This window comes from Pristiophorus japonicus, chromosome 15 (assembly GCF_044704955.1).
Source record: "Pristiophorus japonicus isolate sPriJap1 chromosome 15, sPriJap1.hap1, whole genome shotgun sequence".
NCBI classification, from domain to species: Eukaryota; Metazoa; Chordata; class Chondrichthyes; family Pristiophoridae; genus Pristiophorus; species Pristiophorus japonicus.
This window is the reverse complement of record NC_091991.1, coordinates 93,279,968-93,304,446: the sequence shown is the minus strand read 5'-3', so window position 1 is coordinate 93,304,446 and position 24,479 is coordinate 93,279,968. Positions and strand designations below refer to the sequence as shown.

Sequence of the window (24,479 nt, the reverse complement as noted above, 5' to 3'; positions counted from 1 at the left end):
TTGACCATGATTTCCATTGTGCTTGATTGGGTAATTCGATTATCCCTTAGAGGGTGAATAGTTCCCCCAGACAGTCTGGGGTCTTTAATACACGAATTTGGCCCCACCTCCTGTATTTGGTAACTCTTTTTTTTTGCAGCCAATATGTTGTAGAATCTTAAAATTGATATGCTCCTTCCCCGAGATGTTTAGGGGATCTCAAGCTTCTGTAATTTAGGTCCATTTTGAATTCCCTTTCCTATGAGTCCAAACACTGGGGGGGGGTCTCCATGAACGCATCCCCTTTTATCCCCCGCAGGCTTCGTCTGCCCCTTTAAACTCATTTTAAAAGCCCAGAAAGGGATTCTTCTCCTCTGCAGGGGAAAGGTACCTGGAATCTTTGCGAGATATTGGTAAATTCTACAGTATCTAAGGAGATTAAGCTAGCATGTGACGCCTCTCCATATGGAGTTGGGGCAGTGATCTCTCATGTATCACGTAGTGAGGAGGAGAGACCAATTGCTTTTGCTTCACGCACTCTCAGTGCCAGTGAGAGTAATTATGCGCAAATTGAAAGGGAAGCTTTGGCATTAATTTTTTGGGTCAAGAAGTTCCACAAATACTTGTATGGTCGTCATTACGGACCATAAGCCCCTAACAGCAATCCTCAATCAAAAGTCTCCAGATACAACATTAGCTGCAGCCTGAATGCAGAGATGGGCTTTGATTTTGTCAGCATATACATATGATAGTGAAAACAGATGATCAGCTGATCACATTAATGCTGATGCAATGTCTAGATTGCCTTCTTCATCACAAGTTACACCCGATAGGGAAAAAGTGTTTTATTTTTCATACATTGATGAACTGCCAGTCACAGCTGAAGAGATTTGTAGAGCAACCAAACGTGACCCAGTGATGTCAAAGGTGTATGATTATATTGCAAATGCATGGCCAAACGAGGTAACAGACCAAAGATATTCATCCATTCTTCATTCGTAGGAATGAATTATCAGTCGATAAAGATTGTTTCATGTGGGGTGCAAGAGTGGTTATACCAACTAAATTTCGGTCCAAATTATTAGGAGACTTCCATGACCAGCACCTGAGAATGAGCTTGACCAAGAGTTTTGCGCGTAGTTATTTATGATGGCCAGGCCTTGATAAAGATATAGAGTACATCGTGAGTCAATGTACGACATATCAATCGGTTAGCAAGCAACCACCATCAGTACCATTACAGCCATGAAAATGGCCTCCTAGGGTGTGGCAAAGGCTACATATTGATATTTACTGAGTTAGAAGGACAACAATTGTTCATTGTGATTGATAGCCATTCGAAGTGGGTCAAGGTGTTTCCAATGTGGAAAATAACAACAAGTAAAACATTGGACATTTTGCGAAGTTTATTTTCTTCATTTGGCCTCCCAGAAGAAATTGTTTCGGATAATGGACCACAATTTCATTCAGAAGAATTTGCACAATTCATGAGCAAAAATGGTGTGAAACATATCAAGGTTCCATCATACCACCCGGCTTCGAATGGTGCAGCAGAGCGTACTATACAAATTGTAAAACGTGCCCACATAAAACATAGAAACATAGAAAATAGGTGCGGGAGTAGGCCATTCGGCCCTTCGAGCCTGCACCACCATTCAATAAGATCATGGCTGATCATTCACCTCAGTATCCCTTTCCTGCTTTCTCCCCATACCCCTTGATCCCTTTAGCCATAAGGGCCATATCTAACTCCCTCTTGAATATATCCAATGAACTGGCATCAACAACTCTCTGCGGCAGGGAATTCCACAGGTTAACAACTCTCTGAGTGAAGAAGTTTCTCCTCATCTCAGTCCTAAATGGCCTACCCCTTATCCTAAGACTGTGTTCCCTGGTTCTGGACTTCCCCAACATCAGGAACATTCTTCCCGCAGCTAACCTGTCCAGTCCCGTCAGAATTTTATATGTTTCTATGAGATCCCCTCTCATCCTTCTAAACTCCAGTGTATAAAGGCCCAATTGATCCAGTCTCTCCTCATATGACAGTCCAGCCATCCCGGGAATCAGTCTGGTGAACCTTCGCTGCACTGCCTCAATAGCAAGAATGTCCTTCCTCAGATTAGGAGTTCAAAACTGAACACAATATTCCAGGTGAGGCCTCACCAAGGCTCTGTACAACTGCAGTAAGACCTTCCTGCTCCTATACTCAAATCCCCTAGCTATGAAGGCCAACATACCTTTTGCCTTCTTCACTGTCTGCTGTACCTGTATGCCAACTTTCAATGACTGATGAACCATGACACCCAGGTCTCCCCTTTTCCTAATCTGCTGCCATTCAATAATATTCTGCCTTCGTGTTTTTGCCCCCTAAGTGGATAACCTCACATTTATCCACATTATACTGCATCTGCTATGCATTTGCCTACTCACCTAACCTGTCCAAGTCACCCGGCAGCCTCTTAGCATCCTCCTCACAGCTCACACCGCCACCCAGCTTAGTGTCATCTGCAAACTTGGAGATATTACACTCAATTCCGTCATCTAAATCATTAATGTATATTGTAAATAGCTGGGGTCCCAGCACTGAGCCCTGCAGCACCCCACTAGTCACTGCCTGCCATTCTGAAAAGGACCCGTTTATCCTGACTCACTGTTTCCTGTCTGCCAACCAGTTCTCTATCTACGTCAGTACATTACCCCCAATACCATGTGCTTTGATTTTGCACACCAATCTCTTTGCACACCAATCTCTTGTGTAAAACAAATGTTAGATCCAAATCCAAAGAAATGACAGTTGTCATTGGATCACAAATTGGCTAATTTTTTGATTACATATCATAATACTCCTCATACAACTACTGGTAGAACACCAGCAGAGTTGTTTTTCAAACGACAGCCATGAACCAGATCCTCGTTGCTAAAACCAAATTTGGCATAGTCCGTAGAAGAGACACAATTAAGACAGAAAGCGAATCAGGATAGAGGTAGAGTAAAAGGGAGAAGTGTGAAATTAAACCAGAAGGTGAGAGTGAAGAACCATCACCATAAATGGTTACTCGGAAGAGTGGTGACGATATGTGGTCCTCGCACATATTTGGTAAAGATGTTTCATAATGCTCAGCTTAGGTTTGTTCATATTGATTATATTTTACCCACAGACATGGAAGGAGTTGAAGGTGGGAATGATTCAATTATTTCTGACTCATCAGATAGTTTTAATACACCAGTAGCATATCCTACATCCAGTGTACTGGAAACAAATCCAAGAGAAAGTCAGAATGTAAGTCTGAGTCCGAGTCAGGAAAACAAGCAGTCTGAAGTTAGAGAGAGTTCAAATGAAAATCAAAGGCATTCCTTGGAGGAAAACGTTCCTTAGGATGAGCCTCGAAGGAGTTTAGATTCGACACCATGTTTGGAAGTTTCTGTTCGAGAGCGAAGGTATCCTCTTCGAAACAGAAAACAAGTGGTAAAGTTAAATTTGTAAATATGGAAAAAATAAGTCTTTATCCTGTGTTATGTATAAACATGCAAGTTATGTATGATGTTGCTATAATAACTTCTTCATTAAGGAGGGAGAAGTGTAATGTCTGTAAGCTTGTAATGTTTGTAGCTCCACACTGTGGACGTGGATGTGTTGTGTATTACAGAGTTAATAATTAAACAGAAGCAGCAGGTTTCGGTGACTTCCAAGAGTTGCCTGCCATGTTAGAAAGCTGGGTGTGCTAGTGCTCTGTGAATATATCACACTCCCGCTCTTAATTCTTATGTCCTGAGGAGGTGGGCACAGGTCAACGGTCAGCAGCAATGACCAGAGTCGAGCTGAGGCTCCACTCCCGCTGATCCACGGTCGGTCTCGCTCGACGGTGCAGCATTTCCCATCCCGCCCTGCTGCCCACGATCAGTATTCTCACAGTGACCAGCTCCTCCCGTGGTTTTCAGATATGAGCATGGAACAGGGTGCTCTCCTGGACAAGGCCTATCCGGAGGTACAGGCTTTCTGTCAGAAACTGGGCAGACCGTCTATCAGCTCAGGGACTATATTCAAAGGGCATCTCTGCTTCTGGGATCAAACTATGGTCCTCATTTAACCATTCGTGTGACAGGGAAGGGGGGAGGGAGGGAGGAAGGAAGAGTAACAGATATGGTATGTAACAGAAGGAGTGTGACACAGGGATTGTGACAGGGGGAGAGTGTGACAGGGAGAGAGTGTGACGGGGGAGTGTGACATGGAGAGTGTGTGACACAGGGAGTGTGACAGGGAGAGAGTGTGACACAGGGAGTGTGACAGGGAGAGAGTGTGACAGGGAGAAACTGTGACAGGGGACTGTGACAGGGAGAGAGTGTGACGGGGAGTGTGACAGGGGAGTGTTACAGTGAGGGAGTGTGACAGGGAGAGGGTGTGACAGGGAGAGAATGTGACAGGGAGGGAGTGTGACAGTGAGGGAGTGTGACAGTGAGGGAGTGTGACAGTGAGGGAGTGTGACAGTGAGGGTGTGACAGGGAGAGTGTGACAGAGGGTGTGTGACAGAGGGAGTGAGACAGGGAGATAGTGTGACAGGGAGAGTGTGACAGAGGGTGTGTGACGGGGGAGTGTGACAGGGAGAGAGTGTGATAGGGGAGAGTGTGTGACAGGGAGGGAGTGTGACAGGGAGGGAATGTGACAGTGAGGGTGTGACAGGGAGAGTGTGACAGAGGGTGTGTGACAGAGGGAGTGAGACAGGGAGATAGTGTGACAGGGAGATAGTGTGACAGGGAGAGAGTGTGATAGAGAGAGTGTGACAGGGAGGGTGTGTGACAGAGGGAGTGTGACAGGGAGAGTGTGACAGAGGGTGTGTGACGGGGGAGTGTGACAGGGAGAGAGTGTGATAGGGGAGAGTGTGTGACAGGGAGGGAGTGTGACAGGGAGAGAATGTGACAGGGAGAGAGTGTGACAGGGAGGGAGTGTGACAGGGAGAGTGTGATTGGGGGAGTGTGACAGGGAGAGAGTGTGACAGGGAGAGAGTGTGAAAGGAAGAGAGTGTGACAAGGACATAGTGTGACGGGGAGTGTGACAGTGAGAGAGTGTGACGGGAGAGAGTGTGACATGGAGGGAATGTTGCAGTGAGGGAGTGTGACAGGGAGAGAGTGTAACAGAGGGAGTGTGACAGTGATTGAGTGTGACAGGGAGAGAGTGTGACAGTGAGGGAGTGTTGCAGTGAGGGAGTGTTGCAGTGAGGGAGTGTGACAGGAAAGAGTGTGACAGTGAGGGAGTGTGACAGTGAGGGAGTGTGACAGTGAGGGAATGTGACAGGAGAAGAGTGTGGCAGGATGCGAGTGAGAGAGAGTACAGTTGAGGGGGATGACTCATCAGGGGGGAGCAGCAGCAGCCAGGTTCATGGCACCGTGGCTGGCTCTGCTGCCCAGGAGGGCAGGAAAAAGAGGAAAAAGGAAGAGCTAGTGATAGGGGATTCGATTGTAAGGGGAATAGATAAGCGTTTCTGCAGCCGCAACCGAGACTCCAGGATGGTATGTTGCCTCCCTGGTGCAAGGGTCAAGAATGTCTCGGAGCGGGTGCAGGACATTCTGAAAAGGGAGGGTGAACAGCCAGTTGTCATGGTGCATATAGGTACCAACGATATAGGTAAAAAATGGAATGAGGTCCTACAAGACGAATTTAGGGTGCTAGGCGCTAAATTAAAAAGTAGGACTTCAAAAGTAGCAATCTCAGGATTGCTACCAGTGCCAAATGCTAATCAGAGTAGGAATCGCAGTATAGCTCAGATGGCTTGAGGAGTGGTGCAGAAGGGAGGGATTCAAATTCCTGGGACACTGGAACTGGTTCTGGGGGAGGTTGGACCAGTACAAACTGTACGGTCTGCACCTGGGCAGGACCGGAACCAATGTCCTAGGGGGAGTGTTTGCGAATGTTGTTGGGGAGGAGTTAAACTAACATGGCAGAGAGATGGGAACCTATGCAGGGAGACAGAGGGAAATAAAAGGGAGGCAGAAGCAAAAGATAGAAAGGAGAATAGTAAAAGTGGAGGGAAGAGAAATCCAAAGCAAAAAACAAAAAGGGCCACAGCAAAATTCTAAAGGGGCAAAGTGTGTTAAAAAGACAAGACTGAAGGCTCTGTGCCTCAATGCGAGGAGTATTCGGAATAAGTTGGACGAATTAACAGCGCAGACAACAGTTAACGGATATGATGTAATTGGCATAACGGAGACATGGCTCCAGGGTGACCAAGGCTGGGAACTCAACATCCAGGGGTATTCAACATTTAGGAAGGATAGGCAGAGAGGAAAAGGAGGCGGGGTGGCGTTACTGGTTAAAGAGGAAATTAATGCAATAGTAATGAGGGACATTAGCTTGGATGATGTGGAATCGGTATGGGTGGAGCTGCGGAATACCAAAGGGCAGAAAACGCTAGTGGGAGTTGTGTACAGAGCACTAAATAGTAGTAGTGTGGTTGGGGACAGCATCAAACAAGAAATAAGGGATGTGTGCAATGAAGGTACAGCAGTTATCATGGGCGACTTTAATCTTTGATTGGGCTAACCAAACTGGTAGCAATGCGGTGGAGGAGGGTTTCCTGGAGTGTATTAGGGATGGTTTTCTTGACCAATATGTCGAGGAACCAACTAGAGAGTTGGCCATCCTAGACTGGGTGATGTGTAATGAGAAGGGACTAAGTAACAATCTTGTTGTGCGAGGCCCCTTGGGGAACAGTGACCATAATATGGTAGAATTTTTTATTAAGCTGGAAACTAGGGTCCTGAACTTAAGGAAAGTTAACTTCGATGGTATGAGGCGTGAATTGGCTAAAATAGACTGGCAAAGGATACTTAAAGGGTTGACGGTGGATAAGCAATGGCAAACATTTAAAGATCACATGGATGAACTTCAGCAATTGTACATCCCTGTCTGGAGTAAAAGTAAAATGGGGAAGGTGGCTCAACCGTGGCTATCAAGGGAAATTAAGGATAGTATTAAAACCATGGAAGAGGCATATAAGTTGGCTAGAAAAAGCAACAAACCTGAGGACTGAGAGAAATTTAGAATTCAACAGAGGAGGACTAAGGGTTTAATTAAGAGGGGAAAATAGAGTACGAGAGGAAGCTTGCAGGGAACATAAAAACTGACAGCAAAAGCTTCTATAAATATGTGAAGAGAAAAAGATTATTGAAGACAAATGTAGGTTCCTTGCAGCCGGATTCAGGTGAATTTATAATGGGGAACAAAGAAATGGCAGACCAATTGAACAGATACTTCGGTTCTGTCTTCACGAAGGGAGACACAAATAACCTTCCGAAGGTACTAGGGGACAGTGAGTCTCGTGAGAAGGAGGAACTGAAGGATATTCTTATTAGGCGGGAAATTGTGTTAGGGAAATTGATGGGATTGAAGGCCGATAAATCCCCGGGGACTGATAGTCTGCATCCCAGAGTACTTAAGGAAGTGGCCCTAGAAATAGTGGATACATTGGTGATAATTTTCCAACAGACTATCGATTCTGGATCAGTTCCTATGGACTGGAGGTTAGCTAATGTAACACCACTTTTTAAAAAAGGAGGGAGAGAGAAAACGGGTAATTATACACCAGTTAGCCTGACATCAGCAGTGGGGAAAATGTTGGAATCAATCATTAAGGATGAAATAGCAGTGCATTTGTAAAGCAGTGACAGGATCGGTCCATGTCAGCATTGATTTATGACAGGGAAATCATGCTTGACGAATCTGGAATTTTTTGAGGATGTAACTAGCAGAGTGGACAAGGGAGAACCAGTGGATGTGGTGTATTTGGACTTTCAAAAGGCTTTTGACAAGGTCCCGCACAGGAGGTTGGTATGCAAAATCAAAGCGCATGGTATTGGGGGTAATGTACTGACTTGGATAGAGAACTGGTTGGCAGACAGGAAGCAGAGAGTCGGGATAAACGGGTCCTTTTCAGAATGGCAGGCAGTGACTAGTCGGGTGCCGCAGGGCTCAGTGCTGGGACCCCAGCTCTTTACAATATACATTGGATGAAGGAATTGAGTGTAATATCTCCAAGTTTTCAGACGACGCTAAACTGGGTGACGGTGTGAGCTGTGAGGAGGATGCTAAGAGGCTGCAGGGTGACTTGGACAAGTTGGGTGAGTGGGCAAATGTATAGCAGATGCAGTATAATGTGGATAAATGTGAGGTTATCCATTTTGGGGGCAAAAACACGAAGGCAGAATATTATCTAAATGGTGGCAGATTAGGAAAAGGGGAGGTGCAACAAAACCTGGGTGTCATGGTTCATCAGTCATTGAAAGTTGGCATGCAGGTACAGCAGGCGGTGAAGAAGGCAAATGGCATGTTCGCCTTCATAGCTAGGGGATTTGAGTATAGGAGCAGGAAGGTCTTACTGCAGTTGTACAGGGCCTTAGTGAGGCCTCAACTGGAATATTGTGTTCAGTTTTGGTCTCCTAATCTGAGGAAGGACGTTCTTACTATTGAGGGAGTACAGCGAAGGTTCACCAGACTGATTCCCGGGATGGCTGGACTGTCATATGAGAAGAGACTGGATCAACTGGGCCTTTATTCACTGGAGTTTAGAAGGATGAGAGGGGATCTCATAGAACCGTATAAGATTCTGATGGGACTGGACAGGTTAGCTACAGAAAAAATTTTCCCAATGTTGGGGAAGTCCAGAACCAGGGGACATAGTCTTAGGATAAGGGATAGGCCATTTAGGACTGAGATGAGGAGAAACGTCTTCACTCAGAGAGTTGTTAACCTATGGAATTCCCCACTGCAGAGAATTGTTGATGCCAGTTCATTGGATATATTCAAGAGAGAGTTAGATATGGCCCTTACGGCTAAAGAGAGAAAGCAGGAAAGGGATACTGAGAGAATGATCAGCCATGATCATATTGAATGGGGGTGCAGGCTCGAAGGGCCGAATGGCCTACTCCTGCACCTATTTTCTATATTTCTATGTTTCTATGACAGTGAGGGAGTTTGACTGGGAGCCAAGTAGATATGAGTAAGACATGGTGGGGAGGGGGCGTCTGTTGTAAGGGGAGAGTTTGGACATCGGAGGTCAAACATCGAGGAGGGGTTCGGGGATCAGAGTGGTTTGCAGGAATGCTTCGGGAGGGATTGAGGGGAAGCACCTCCTGGCCCACATGCTGTGCTGTAAAGGTACTAATTAGCTGGATCTGCCCGTTCTCGCTTCCCTTCATCTGCTGGGTTTCCCGAGCCCTGGAAACTTATGCTAAAGACATTAATGTAAAGGTCAGTGAAATTCAATTACAAAAAGTTCTCATTAACGTGTCCTGTGATAATTCCTGTGATAATTACCCGCCCGCCTGCATTCATTAAAATCCTGATTTTGGAGAGTAGGTTTCTCAGCGATATACAAACAGCCTTGGTTACAGTGTTAGCACACTTGCCTCTGTGGCAGGAAGTTGTGGGTTTAAGTTCCATTCCAGGAACTTGAGCGCAAAATATCCAGGCTGACAATGCAGTGCTGAGGAAGTGCTGCACTGTTGGAGGTGCCGTCTTTCAGATGAGACATTAAACTGAGGCCTCAGGTGGATGTAAAATATCCCATGATACTATTTTGAAGAAGAGAAGGAGAGTTATCCCTGGGGCAATATTTATCCCTCAATCAACATAACAAAAACAGATTATCCGGTCATTATCATATTGCTGTTTGTGGGAGCTTGCTGTGCGCAAATTGGCTGCTGCAGTTTCCACATTACAACAGTGACTACACTCCAAAAGTACTTCATTGGCTGTAAAGTGCTTTGAGACATCTGGTGGTCGTGAAAGGTGCTATAGAAATGCAAGCCTTTCTTTCTTAAATCTGGAAATGGGCACATTGGAGCCAGGTTGCTGTCGTGATCCATAAAATCAATTATTTTAATTACTCAGGCATTCTTGGGGGTAGACATTACCCCCATTGTTACTGGAGGAACACATGGTGACCTAGTTTGTCCACCTATCGCTTTCAGGTGGTCGACATGCGGTGGGGAGTGCCGAATGCACTGACTGTTGATCACATGATCGCGAAGCTGTGCCTGAGAGAGATTGAATCTTGCCAAAGAACGTCACTGGGGCCCACATTTATAGTAAGTAGTTTGTTTTCCTTTGCTGCTCAGTATTCTCCTCTCCTCAGTTCTTTACACTTGTTTTCTTTTGAACACATCCACTCTGGTCCATCATCTGTGTATTGATCACAATGTTTATCTTACCCTGGCAGGCACTTGTTGGCAATCGCTATGGATATCACCCCATCCCCCGTGTTATAGAAGAAAAGGAATTTGAGGTGCTGCTGTTGAAGCTCTCTTCAGATTCCTGATCTGTCAAACTGCTTCTGGATTGGTTCTGGAAAGATGAGAATGCCGTTCCTCCCGTGTACACCCTTCAACCAATCACCACACACCTGCAGTGACTCGAGCCCAGGTAACCGGGAGCAACACGAGAAGGAGGTGCACGCCTGGTCAGAGCTGGAACAACAGATCGCAGCTCTGCTTTGAACAGCAGCGGCACAGGCTGAGGGGGAGGGTCAAATAAAGAAAGAGGCAAAGCACAAGTACTTCAAATCAGGTAAGCTGCACAGGATTCTGGGTTGCTCCCCCCATGGCCGATGGTTAAAGGCACCTGCCTCCTCTCCATAAACCGCATTGTGCTGAGTTAGCTGATCTTGGGCAGCAATGGTGCCTTTGCTTTAAAAGGGAAATTAAAAACATCAGCCAGCGTTCTAGCTCCCGGTCACTGGGTTGGTACGGGGAGTTAAATATGTCATGCTTCAGTTCCCGTGTCAAATACTGACTGAGCTGTACAGGGTATTATATAGTGTAATGTATGCACTGCTGAGCATGCTCACAGGTTGGTAGAGCTGTTGAGTGGGAGTGGTTTAGCCAGTCATGTGATGTTCACAAGGCTCAATAAAACCCCAGCCAGTTGGATTCGGGGGATGAGGCAGGTGGTTGTGAGCCTGGTGGATGAACTGGAAATGTGTAGTGTGATTGTTAAACCTTTGCTAATAAACCAACTGATTTTAATAGCAATGTGTTGCTATGAATTCTTAAGCAACGAACCCATGAAGTAAATACATTACACATAGAGTAGATGGAGTTAAAATACAGGCCAACCATAATCTAATACAACATAACAACATAAGAAAAAGGAACAGGAGTAGGCCATCTGACCCTTCGAGCTGTTCCTCCATTTAATAAGATCATGGCTGATCCGATCATGGGCTCAGCTCCACTTCCCCGCCCACTCCCCATTACCCTTTACTCACTTATCGCTCAAATATCTGTCTATCTCAGCCTTAAAAATATTCAATGACCCAGCCTCCACAGCTCTCTGGGGCAGAGAATTCCACAGAGCTACAACCCTCTGAGAGAAGAAATTCCTCCTCATCTCAGTTTTAAATGGGTGACCCCTTATTCTGAAACTATGCCCCCTAGTTCTAGATTCCCCCATGAGTGGAAACATCCTCTCTGCATCTACCTTGTTGAGCCCCCTCATTATCTTATATATTTCAATAAGATCACCTCTCATTCTTCTAAACTCCAATGAGTATAGGCCCAACCCACTCAACCTTTCTTCATAAGTCAACCCCTTCATTTCAGGAATCAACCTTGTGAACGTTCTCTGAATTGCCTCCAAAGCAAGTATATCCCTCCTTAAATACGGAGACCAAAACTGTATGCAGTACTCCAGGTGTGGCCTCGCCAATACCTTGTATAGTTGTTTTCACTTGTAATGCTTTTATACTCCATTCCAATTGCCTTCCTGATTACTTGCTGTACCTGCATACTAACTTTTTGTGTTTCATGCACAAGGACACCCAAGTCCCTGTGCTGCAGCATTTTGTAATCTCTCACCATTTGAATAATAATTTGCTTTTTTATTTTTCCTGCCAAAGTGGATAACCTCACATTTTCCCACATTATACTCCATCTGCCAAATGTCTGCCTACTCACTTAGCCTGTCTATATCCCTTTGCAGATTTTTTGTGTCCTCCTCACAACTTGCTTTCCCACCCATCTTTGTATCATCAGCAAACTTGGCTACATTAAATTTGGTCCCACTAGTTACCATTTGCCAACCAGAAAATGACCCATTTATCCCGACTCTGTTTTCTGTTAGTTAGCCAATCCTCTATCCATGCTAATATATTACCCCCAACCCTATGAGCTTTTATCAGTAACCTCTTATGTCATCATCATAGGCAGTCCCTCGGAATCGAGGAAGACTTGCTTCCACTCCCAAAGTGAGTTCTTTGATGGCTGAACAGTCCGATACGAGAGCCACAGACCCTGTTACAGGTGGGACAGACATTCGTTGAGGGAAGGTGTCGGTGGGCCTGGTTTGCTGCACGCTCCTTCCGCTGCCTGCACTTGGCTCCTCCATTCTCTTTGCGCCGAGACGCGAAAGAGCTCAACGCCCTCTCGGATGGACTTTCTCCACCTCGGGCGGTCAGTGGCCAGGGTCTCCCAGGTGTCAGTGGTGATGTCGCACTTTACCAGGGAGGCTTTGAGGGTGTCCTTATAACGTTTCCGTTGCCCACCTTTGGCTCGTTTACCATGAAGGAGCTCCGCATAAAGCATTTGCTTAGGGAGTCTCATGCGAACTATGTGGCCTGCCCAGCGAAGCTGATTGAGTGTGGTCAGTGCTTCAATACTGGAGATGTTAGCCTGGTCGAGGACACTGATGTTGGCGCGCCTGTCCTCCCAGGGGATTTGCAGGATCTTGCGGAGACATTGTTGGTGATATATCTCCAGCGACTTAAGGTGCCCTCTATACATCGTCCATGCCTCAGATCCATACAGGAAGGCGGGTATTACTACAGACCCTGTAGACCATGAGTGTGGTGGTAGATTTGAGGGCCTGGTCTTCAAACACTCTTTTCCTCATACGGCCGAAGGCTGCACTGGTGCACTGGAGGTGGTGCTGAATCTCTGCATCAATGTCTGCCTCTGTTGATAAGGGGCTCCCGAGATATGGGAAATGGTCCATGTTGTCCAGGGCCATGCCGTGAATCTTGATGATTGGAGGACAGTGCTGTGAGACTGTGACAGGCTGGTAGAGGACCTTTGTCTTACGGATGTAAAGCATAAGGCCCATGCTTTCATATGCCTCAGTGAATACATTGACTATATCCTGGAGTTCAACCTCTGAATGTGCACAGACGCAGATGTCATCCGCATACTGCAGCTCAATGACAGAGATTGGGGTGATCTTGGACCTGGCCTGAAGGCGGCGTAGGTTAAACAGCTTCCCACTGGTTCTGTAGTTCAGTTCCACTCCAGCGGGGAGCTTGTTGATTGTGAGGTGGAGCATGGCAGCGAGGAAGATTGAGAAAAGGGTTGGAGCGATGACGCAGCCCTGTTTGACCCCGGTCCGGACGTGGATTGGGTCTGTAATGGATCCGTTGGTAAGGATCACGGCCTGCATGTCATCGTGAAGCAGGCGAAGGATGTTGACAAACTTTTGGGGGCATCTGACATGGAGGAGGACGCTCTATAGACCCTCACGGTTGACAGTGTCAAAGGCCTTTGTAAGATCTAAAAAGGCCATGTATAAGGGCTGGCGCTGCTCCCTGCATTTTTCCTGCAACTGTCGCGCTGCAAAGATCATGTCTGTTGTGCCCCGTAGGGGACGAAATCCGCACTGTGATTCTGGGAGGAGCTCCTCGGCCACAGGGAGAAGACGATTGAGGAGAACTCGAGCGACAACTTTCCCAGTGGCTGAAAGCAGGGAGATTCCCCTATAGTTGCCGCAGTCGGACTTGTCCCCCTTTTTAAAAATAGTCACAATCACTGCATCTCTCAGATCTTCTGGCATGCTCTCCTCCTCCAGATGAGAGAGATGAGGTTATGTATCCGCGCCAACAGCGCCTCTCCGCCATATTTTAACGCCTCAGCAGGGATTCCATCCGCACCTGTAGCCTTGTTATTCTTCAGCTGTTTTATGGCTTTGCCTACCTCGTGCAGCATTGGAGTCTCACTGAGTTGGTGGCGGGTCGCATGCTGCGGGATGGAGTCGAGAACACTCGAGTCAAAGGCAGAGTCTCGATTGAGGAGATCTTCAAAGTGCTCCTTCCATCGGGCCCTGACACCTTATCGAATGCCTTCTGGAAATCCAAATACACCACATCCACTGGTTCCCACTTATCCACCCTGCTCATTACATCCTCAAAGAACTCCAGCAAATCTGTCAAACATGATTTCCCTTTCATAAAACCATGCTGACTCTGCTTGATTGTATTATGCTTTTCCAAACGTCCTGCTACTGCTTCCTTAATAATGGACTCCAGCATGTTCCCAACAACAGATGTTAGGCTAACTGGTCCATAGTTTCCTGCTTTCTGTCTGCCTCCTTTTTAAATAGGGGCGTCACATTTGCGGTTTTCCAATCCGCTGGGACCTCTCCAGAATCCAGGGAATTTTGGTAGATTACAATCAATGTATCCACTATCTCTGCAGTCACTTCTTTTAGCACCCTAGGATGCAGGCCACCTTTAGGTCCAGGGGACTTGTCCACCTTTAATCACATTATTTTAATGAGTACTTTTTCTTTAGTGATGGTGATTGTTTTAAGTTCCTCTCTCCCTATAGTCCCTTGATTATCTATTGGGAAGACCAATACAAAATATTTGTTCAAAGTCTCTGCCATTTTCCTGTTCCCCATTATTAATTCCCCAGTCTCATCCTCTAGGGGACCAACATTTACTTTGGCCACTCTTTTCCTTTTTATATATCTGTAGAAACTCTTACTGTCTGATTTTACTTTTTTGCTAGTTTACTCTCATAATCTATCTTCCCTCGCTTTATTATTTTTTGAGTCGTCCTTTGCTGTTTTTTAAAAGTTTCCCAATCCTCTGTCCTCCCACTAATTTTGGCCACATTGGATGCCCTTATTTTCAGATTGATACCATCCTTACTTCCTTAGTTAGCCACGGATGGTTCCCCATTCTCTTAAAGTCTTTCCTTCTCACTGGAATATATTTTTGTTGTGAGTTATGAAATATCTCCTTAAATGTCTGCCACTGCTTATCAACCGTTTTATACTTTAATCTATTTTCCCAATCCACTTTAGCCAACTCTGCCTTCATACTTTTGTAGTCTCTTTCATTTAAGATCAGGACACTGGTTTGAGATCCAACATTCTCACCACCCAACTGAATTTGATATTCAACTATGCTATGATCATTCTTTCCTAGAGGATCCTTTACTAGGAGATCATTTATTAATCCTGTCTCATTACACAGTACCAGATCTAAGATAGGCTGCTCACTGGTTGGTTCCGTAATCTACTGTTCAAGGAAATCATCCTGGATACACTCTATGAACTCTTCCTCAAGGCTACCCTGGCCAATTTGATTTGTCCAATCAATATGAAGATTAAAATCACCCATGATTATTGCCGTTCCTTTTTTACAAGCCTCCATTATTTCTTGATTTATACTCCATCCAACAGTGTACCTACTGTTAGGGGGCCTATCGACTACGCCCACTAGCGACTTCTTCCCTTATTATTCCTTATCTCCGCCCAAACTGTTTCCAGATCATGATCTGAGCCAATATAATTTCTCACTACTGTACTGATCTCATCCTTTATGAACAGAACATATCCTTCCAAATATCCCTGAATATTCAGTTCCCAGCCTTGGTCACCTCACATAATTCGAAGCAGATCACTTACCTTGGCCTCTCTGGCCTCGTTGCGGCCTCTTGCCAGACGGGCGGATTTGGTGAGCAGCCGGATAAAGTCTCGGCACCTGCCCACGGGGCAGTGATGTTAGAATCTGAAGCAGGCCCCTGCCTGCCCACCTGGCATGGACTGCCCTCCTAAACGGGTTTCCTGTGAAGTAATCATGGCGTTAAGTGGGCAGGTGGTGCAAATGCCCCCACCGCCATTATAACTACCCTCCTGCCCCGCTTGCCTGGGTCAGATTGGGGTAACACTCCCCTGGTTCACACTGATTCCACTCTGAACAATTGCTGCTGTCCAACATGGCTCTGTCCTACAAAAGGCTGCTGCCCTGATAATGGTCACGCTGCCCTCTGTGTTGCAGTCACTGAATGGGAGTGACCTCGGCCTTCGGGAAACACGCAAAAGGGATATGTACTCTTCCATCTTCATCCACAATGTCCTCAATATCCAAGAACACTACGACTGGCAGCAATTTCACCGATTTATCGATGTCACAAGCGATGGGAACATCGACACAGAGGCCCAGGAGCTTCTCACGGGCTTGAAGAGCCAGCTGGTCAGCAAATATTGAAAGAAGCTGCAGGTGCACCAAGTGCGCTGGTCGAACGGGGTCCTGGGCAGGCGCAGCCAAGCTCACAGCGATTACCCGCACAACCTGTGCCGCAGCTCTGTGCAGGACATGGAGCAGCAGGTTCTGAGAGTGGCGGGCCGGCGCGATGCCCAGGGCGGGCTGTTTGCAGAGTTGTCTCACCACACGGCTCTGTGCCGGAACAAGCGCAGCACTTTCTGCGGGCACGCCCAGCTCCTTGCCAACATGTGCCGGAGTGTGGGACTGGAGAACGAGTGTAGCCACGGGCCGTTGGTGGTCTACGGCCCGTCAGGGACCGGCAAGACGGTGGTCATGTGCAAACTTGCCGAGCAGGTGGGGCGCAGTGCTGGCCATGGCACTGTGGTGGTGACCAGGATACTGGGTACATCGCCCCTCAGCGCCCACATTCACACCGTGCTCAAAACTGTCTACTTCCAGGTATGCCTGGCCTTCCAGCTCAAACCTCCTTTGGCCTAGGTTGCCAACTCTTACAATGAGCTGGTCCGATTTTTCCACCGCCTTCTGAGTGCAGTGTCCAAGAACAAGGAGTCACTGGTCCTGATCTTGCACTCTCTGAACCAACTCTCTCCCAGTGATGGAGCGCACCGGCTCCACTGGAAGCTGAAGGAATGCCCCCCAAAGGTCCACCTCATGGTCTCCACCTTACCCGAGGAATGCAACATCTTAAAGGTCCTGCAGCAAGTCATGCCAAGCCCAGAGTGCTACTTCCAAGTGGAGCCACTGTCCTGCGAGCAGGGCCAACAGCTGATGGCCAGGGCGAGGCGAACACTCACCAGCACACAGCAACAGCTCCTTGTGGAGAGCCTCAGGCAGTGCGGGCAGCCCCTCATGCTCACGCTATTCTTCGATGAAGCCAAGAGATGGAGCTCGTACGTCCCGGCCTCTGAGCTGTATGTGGCCAGGAGCACGTGGGATGTGGTGTGCCGCTTGTACACACGCCTAGAGAGGAGGCACGGCGAGATCTTCCTGTTTCACGCTCTGGGATATATCGCCTGCTCCAGGTCTGTCCTACTTCAAAACTCTCATCCTTGTTTACAAATCCCTCCATGGCCTCGCCCCTCCCGATCTCTGTAATCTCCTCCAGCCCCATAGCACCCAGAGTTGTCTGTGCTCCTTTAATTCTGCCCTCCTGAGCATCCCTGATTATAATCGCTCCACCATTGGTGGCCGTGCCTTCTGCTGCCTGGGCCCTAAGCTCTGGAACTCCCTCCCTATACCTCTCCACCTCTCTTTCAACCTTCAACATGCTCCTTAAAACCTACCTCTTTGGTCACCTGTGCTAATTTCTTCTCGTGTCAAATTTACTGATTTGTCTTATAATACCCCTGTGAAGCATCTTGGGTCATTTTACTATGTTAAAGGCGCTAGTTGTTGTTGTTCATTCCATTGCAACACAAGGTGATTGGAGCCCGTTAGTCTGTCTGTGATGGGACTGCGGCACAACAATGGATTAGGAGAAGACCCCAGGACATTTGCGGCGATTCCTGTTGGTGCAGTAGGGATCGGGATTAAGGTGCACTGAGGAGGTCAGCTTTTCTTTGCACCCACACCATGTTATCCCTGATCTGGGAGTTTCCAATGGGGAAATACACGGGGAGCTTTATTCTCCTTGTAAAGGCACAGACCCGGGAGTGCTTCAACCTGGCGGTGCGCCCAATTCCGCTATTCCACGGCAGAGAGCTGTACAAACCGGGAGCTGGGCGTGATTGTTGTGTATCTGTAAAGCATGCACTCCCATGTTCTGCCACCAGGGAGCTCATCCCCTGAAGTCCCAAGGGATCCCAGCATCCCTTGGGAGCACTGTATATAAGCCGGCCCCTAAGGCCTGTTCCTCACTCTGGAGTGTCTTATTAAAGACTGAGGTCACTGTTACTTTAACCTCCCTGTGTGCAGCCTCATCCGTGTTAGGAGCACAATAACTGGCGACGAGAATATGAATCCAACGCAAAGATGCAGCAAACTGTGGGCATCCTGGAGAAGTTCTCAGAGGGTGAGGACTGGGAAGCCTATGTCGAACGGCTAGACCAGTACTTTGTAGCCAACGAGCTGGACGGAGAAGGAAGCGCTGCAAAATGGAGAGCGGTGCTTCTCACAGCGTGCGGGGCACCGACATACAGCCTCATGACGAATCTTCTGGCTCCGGTGAAACCCACAGATAAGTCATATGAGGAGCTGTGTACACTGGTTCGGGAGCATCTTAACCCGACAGAGAGCGTGTTGATGGCGAGGTATTGGTTCTACACGTGCCAGTGATCTGAAGGTCAGGAAGTGGCGAGCTACGTCGCCGAGCTAAGGCGACTTGCAGGACAATGTGAGTTTGATGGCTACCTGGAGCAAATGCTCAGAGACATTTTTGTACTGGGCACTGGCTACGAGACCATCCTATGAAAACTTTTGACTGTAGAGACACCGACCCTGAGTAAGGCCATTGCGATAGCACAGGTGTTTATGTCCACCAGTGATAACACCAAACAAATCTCTCAGCACACAAGTGCTAGCAATGTTCATAAATTAACTGGAACTGTGTTTGCGAGCAGAAATGTACAGAGCAGAACCCACAAGTCTGCAACTGCCAGCAGGCCTAAGGTGAGCCAGATGACTCAGAGTCCCCAACAAAGGATGAATGCAAGGCAATTCACACCTTGTTGGCATTGTGGAGGCTTCCATTCAGTCTATTCATGTCGCTTCAAAGAGTATGTTTGCATTAGCTGTGGAACAATTGGGCACCTCCAACAAGCTTGCAAATGAGCTGCAAGCTCTGCAAAACCTGCTAACCACCAGGTGGCAGAGGAAGATCGATCCATGGTGGATCAAAGCAATTTCAAGCCTCAGAGAGAGGAGGCAGTTGCTGAAGTACATGGGGTGCACACATTTTCAACAAAATGTCCACCTATAATGCTAAACGTAAAATTGAATGGCTTACATGTAGCCATGGAACTGGACACTGGCGCTAGCCAATCCATCATGAGTAAAAAGATGTTTGAGAGACTGTGGTGCAACAAGGCATTCAGACCAGCCCTGAGCCCTAGCCACACGAAACTGAAAACGTACACCAAAGAGCTTATCACTGTCCTGGGCAGCGCCATGGTCAAGGTCACCTACGAGGGCACGGTGCACGAACTGCCACTCTGGATTGTCCCGGGCGATGGCCCCACATGCTTGGAAGGAGCTGGCCGGGCAAAATCCGCTGGAACGGGGATGACATCCGAGCGCTATCACATGTTGATGAGGCCTCATGTACCCAGGTTCTTAACAAATTTCCTTCCCTTTTTGAGCCAGGCATTGGAAACTTTTCCGGGGCGAAGGTGCGGATCCACTTGGTCTCAGAGGCACGACCCATTCACCACAAGGCGCGAGCGGTACCTCACATGATGAGGGAGAGAGTGGAAATCGAGCTGGACAGGCTGCAACGCGAGGGCATCATCTCCCCAGTGGAATTCAGCGAGTGGGCCAGCCCGATTGTTCCAGTATTCAAAAGTGATGGCACGGTCAGGATTTGCGGCGATTATAAGGTTACCATTAATTGTTTCTCGCTACAGGACCAATACCCGCTACCTAAGGTAGACAACCTATTTGCGACGCTGGCAGGAGGCAAGACGATCACCAAGCTCGACCTGACTTCAGCCTACATGACGCAGGAGCTGGAGGAGTCTTCGAAGGGCCTCACCTGCATCAACACGCACAGGGACTGTTCATCTATAACAGATGCCCGTTTGGAATTCGGTCGGCTGCAGCGATCTTCCAGAGAAACAGGGAGAGACTACTCAAGTTGGTACCATGCATGGTGGTTTTTCAGGACGACATACAGGTCACGGGTCGGGACACCGCCGAGCACCTACAAAACCTGGAGGAGGTCCTCCAGCGACTGGATCGCGTAGAGCTGCGGCTGAAGAGGTCGAAATGCGTCTTCATGGCAACAGAAGTGGAGTTTTTGGGGAGAAAGATCGCGGCGGACGGCATTCGGCCCACAGACGCCAAGACAGAGGCTATCAGGAATGCGCCCAAGCCACAGAACGTCACGGAGCTGCGATCATTCCTGGGACTCCTCAACTATTTTGGTAACTTCCTACCAGGGTTAAGCACCCTTTTAGAGTCCCTACATGTGTTATTGCACAAAGGTGAGAACTGGGTATGGGGAAAAAAACCAAGTAATTGCTTTTGAGAAAGCCAGAAACATTTTATGCTCCAACAAGCTGCTTGTATTGTATAACCCATGTAAAAGACTTGTGCTAGCATGTGACGCATCGTCGTATGGAGTCGGGTGTGTATTACAACAAGCTAATGTTGCGGGGAAGTTGCAACCTGTCGCCTATGCTTCCAGGAGCTTGTCTAATGCCAAGAGGGCTGACAGCATGATTGACAAAGAGGCATTAGCGTGTGTGTTCGGGGTAAAGAAAATGCATCAGTACCTGTTTGGCCTCAAATTTGTACTGGAAACCGATCACAAGCCCCTCACATCCCTGTTCGCTGAAAACAAGGGGATAAATACTAATGCCTCAGCCCGCATACAAAGGTGGGCACTCGCGCAATCAGCGTATAACTATACCATCCGCCACAGGCCAGGCACCGAGAACTGTGCGCATGCTCTCAGTCGGCTAACATTGCCCACCACGGGGGTGGAAATGGCGCAGCCTGCAAACTTGTTGATGGTGACGCAGCCCACAGACTTGTTGATGGTCATGGAAGCGTTTGAAAATGATAAATCACCTGTCACGGCCGGCCAGATTAGGACTTGGACCAGCCAAGATCCTCTGCTGTCCCTAGTAAAAAACTGTGTACTGCATGGGAGCTGGGCCAGCATCCCCGTTGAAATGCAAGAGCCAATTAAGCCGTTTCAGCTGCGAAAGGATGAGTTGTCCATTCAGGCAGAGTGCCTGTTGTGGGGTAACCGTGTAGTGCTACCAAAAAGGGCAGGGAGACGTTCACCTCTGATCTCCACAGCACACACCCGGGTACAGTATTGATGAAAGTGATCGCCAGATCCCACGTGTGGTGGCCCAATATCGACTCTGACTTAGAGTCCTGTGTACGGCAATGCAGCGTTTGTGCTCAGTTGAGCAATGCGCCCAGAGGGACACCACTAAGTTTGTGGTCCTGGCCCTCCAGACCATGGTCGAGGATCTATGTCGACTATGCGGGCCCATTTCTCGGTAAAATGTTCCTGGTGGTGGTGGATGCTTTTTCAAAATGAATTGAATGTGAAATAATGTCGGGAAGCACCGCCACCGCCACCATTGAAAGCCTGAGGGCCATGTTTGCCACCCACGGCCTGCCTGACATACTGGTCAGTGACAACGGGCCATGTTTCACCAGTGCCGAATTTAAAGAATTCATGATCCGCAATGCGATCAAACATGTCACCTCGGCCCCATTTAAACCAGCCTCCAATAGGCATGTAGAGCGGGCAGTACAAACCATCAAACAGAGCCTTAAAAGAGTCACAGAAGGCTCATTCCAAACCGCCTGTCCCAAGTACTGCTCAGCTACCGCACGAGACCCCACTCGCTCACAGGGGTGCCCCCGGCTGAGCTACTCATGAAAAGGACACTTAAAACCAGACTCTCGCTGGTTCACCCCAACCTGCATGATCAGGTAGAGAGCAGTGGCAGCAATAAACTGTCAACGATGGTCGCGCCACTGTGTCACAGGAAATTGATCTGAATGACCTTGTTTATGTGCTAAACTATGGACATGGTCCCAAGTAGATCGCGGGTACGGTGATAGTCAAACTAGACAATGGAGAAATTTGCAGAAAGCAGAAAACGAGGCTGCGGTTCACAGACTGCCCTGAACAACCCACAGCAGACACCACCTTTTTCGAGCCCACAACACATACCCAAAGGAACAACGACACCATGCCGGACCAGGAAATCGAACCCATCACGCCCAACAGCCCAGCAAGGCCAGGCTCACCACCAACCCTGCAGGGCCAACAATACGCCAGCCCAGCGAGGGCACAGCCAACACACCAGAACAGACATTTGTACCGAGGCGGTCCACCAGGGAAAGAAAGGCTCCCGACCGCCTCACCTTGTAAATAGTTTTCACTTTGACTTTGGGCAGAGGAGTGATGTTGTGTATCTGTAAAGCATGCACTCCCATGTTCCACCACCAGGGAGCACATCTCTTGAAGTCCGGATCCCAGCATCCCTTGGGAGCACTGTATATAAGCCTTATTAAAGACTGAGGTCACTGTTACTTTAACCTCCCTGTGTGCAGTCTCATCTGTGTTCGGAACACAATAGCGATAACCAGCCAATTCCACAGTGCTTTCTCACTGTCCCGTTGGGGGATGGGGTGTACTGACCCCGTCCCCAAACTCCTCATCTGGAACAACTCCTGGAGCAACTCTGGGTCTGCATGGAGCAACTCCTGGAGCAATTCCTGATCTGCATGGAGCAACTCCTGGTCTGCATGGAGCAACTCCTGGTCTGTATGGAGCAACTCCTGGTCTGTATGGAGCAACTCCTGGTCTGCATGGAGCAACTCCGGGTCTGCATGGAGCAACTCCGGGTCTGCATGGAGCAACTCCTGGAGCAACTCCTGGTCTGCATGGAGCAACTCCTGGTCTGCATGGAGCAACTCCTGGTCTGCATGGAGCAACTCCGGGTCTGTATGGAGCAACTCCTGGTCTGCATGGAGCAACTCTTGGACTGCATGGAACAACTCCTGGTCTGCATGGAGCAACTCCGTGTCTCTATGGAGCAACTCATGGAGCAACTCCTGGTCTGCATGGAGCAACTCCTAATCTGTATGGAGCAACTCCTGGTCTGCATGGAGCAACTCCTAATCTGTATGGAGCAATTCCTGGTCTGCATGGAGCAACTCCTAATCTGTATGGAGCAATTCCTGGTCTGCATGGAGCAACTCCTAATCTGTATGGAGAAACTTCTGGTCTGCATGGAGCAACTCTAATCTGTATGGAGCAACTCCTGGAGCAACTACTGGTCTGAATGGAGCAACTCCTGATCTGTATGGAGCAACTCTGGGTCTGTATGGAGCAACTGTGGGTCTGCATGGAGTAACTCCTGGTCTGCATGGAACAACTCCTGGAGCAACTCCTGGTCTGCATGGAGCAACTCCTGGTCTGCATGGAGCAACTCCTGGTCTGCATGGAGCAACTCCTGGAGCAACTCCTGGTCTGTATGGAGCAACTCCTGGAACAACTCCTGGTCTGTATGGAGTAACTCTTGGTCTGTATGGTGCAACTCCGGGTCTGTATGAACACTCTCAGCCCCGAGTCAGAAGGTCGTGGGGTCAAGCCCACTCCAGAGACTTGAGCCCAGAATCCGGGCTGACCACTGCACTGCCAGACCAGCCGTTTTTCAGACAAGAGGTTAAAGCGAGAGCCCGTCTGCTCTCTCAGGTGGACACAAATGATCCCACGGCGCTGTGTGAGGAGCAGGGGAGTTCTCCTAGGTATCCCACCCTAAGTTTATCTCTCAACCAACGCCACTAAAAACAGATTATCTTGTCATATTGTTTCAGTATTGTGCAGTATATTGTTTTATTACAGTGCGGCATATTGTTTTATTACAGTGTGGTATATGATTTTATTATAGTGTAGTATATTGTTTTATTACAGTGTGGTATATGATTTTATTATAGTGTAGTATATGGTTTTATTACAGTGTGGTATATGTTTTTATTACAGTGTAGTATATTGTTTTATTACAGTGCGGTATATTAATATTGCAGGAATGGACTTTCAGAGGCTGAGCTGAAGGATGTCCTGTCACTGGATGATGAAGTTCTTGGTGACATCTACCAATATTGGTCACCTCCCAACAAAGATGTCATCCGCCTGCCTCCCTTGCTGTGGAAGCGGCTCCGATATGACATGGGAGAATACCTGGTGGAGAGACAGGCTGATGGCTTCCCCGTCCTTAGCCTTTACCACTGGTAACTGAGCCTCTGTCATCAGTCAGCGCTCTCTCTCCAACAGTGCGTCTGCAGCGTGCTCGTAACGCTTCCCTCTGGCTCTGAACTTCCTCATTTGTAGTTTGGATCCACTTGGAATTTAACCCTTTACCACAGTGGACAATTTGCTTGGATCATTTCTCTCAATTCCTAACATTTTGAAACCGTCAATTAACTTTTTGTTTTATGAAAAGAAAACATGTCTAAATTCCCAACATTTCCTCCTCAGTTAGATTCCTGATATGTTCTTCTATCTCCAACAGTTTGGTTTCTAAAATTAATTTTCCA

The 24,479-nt window shown here is 47.9% G+C and overlaps 1 pseudogene; it reads left to right on the top strand.

Annotated features, from left to right (window-relative positions):
* LOC139281564 (NACHT domain- and WD repeat-containing protein 1-like) overlaps nt 1-24,479 on the top strand; it is a 120,326-nt pseudogene that overhangs the window by 67,692 nt on the left and 28,155 nt on the right.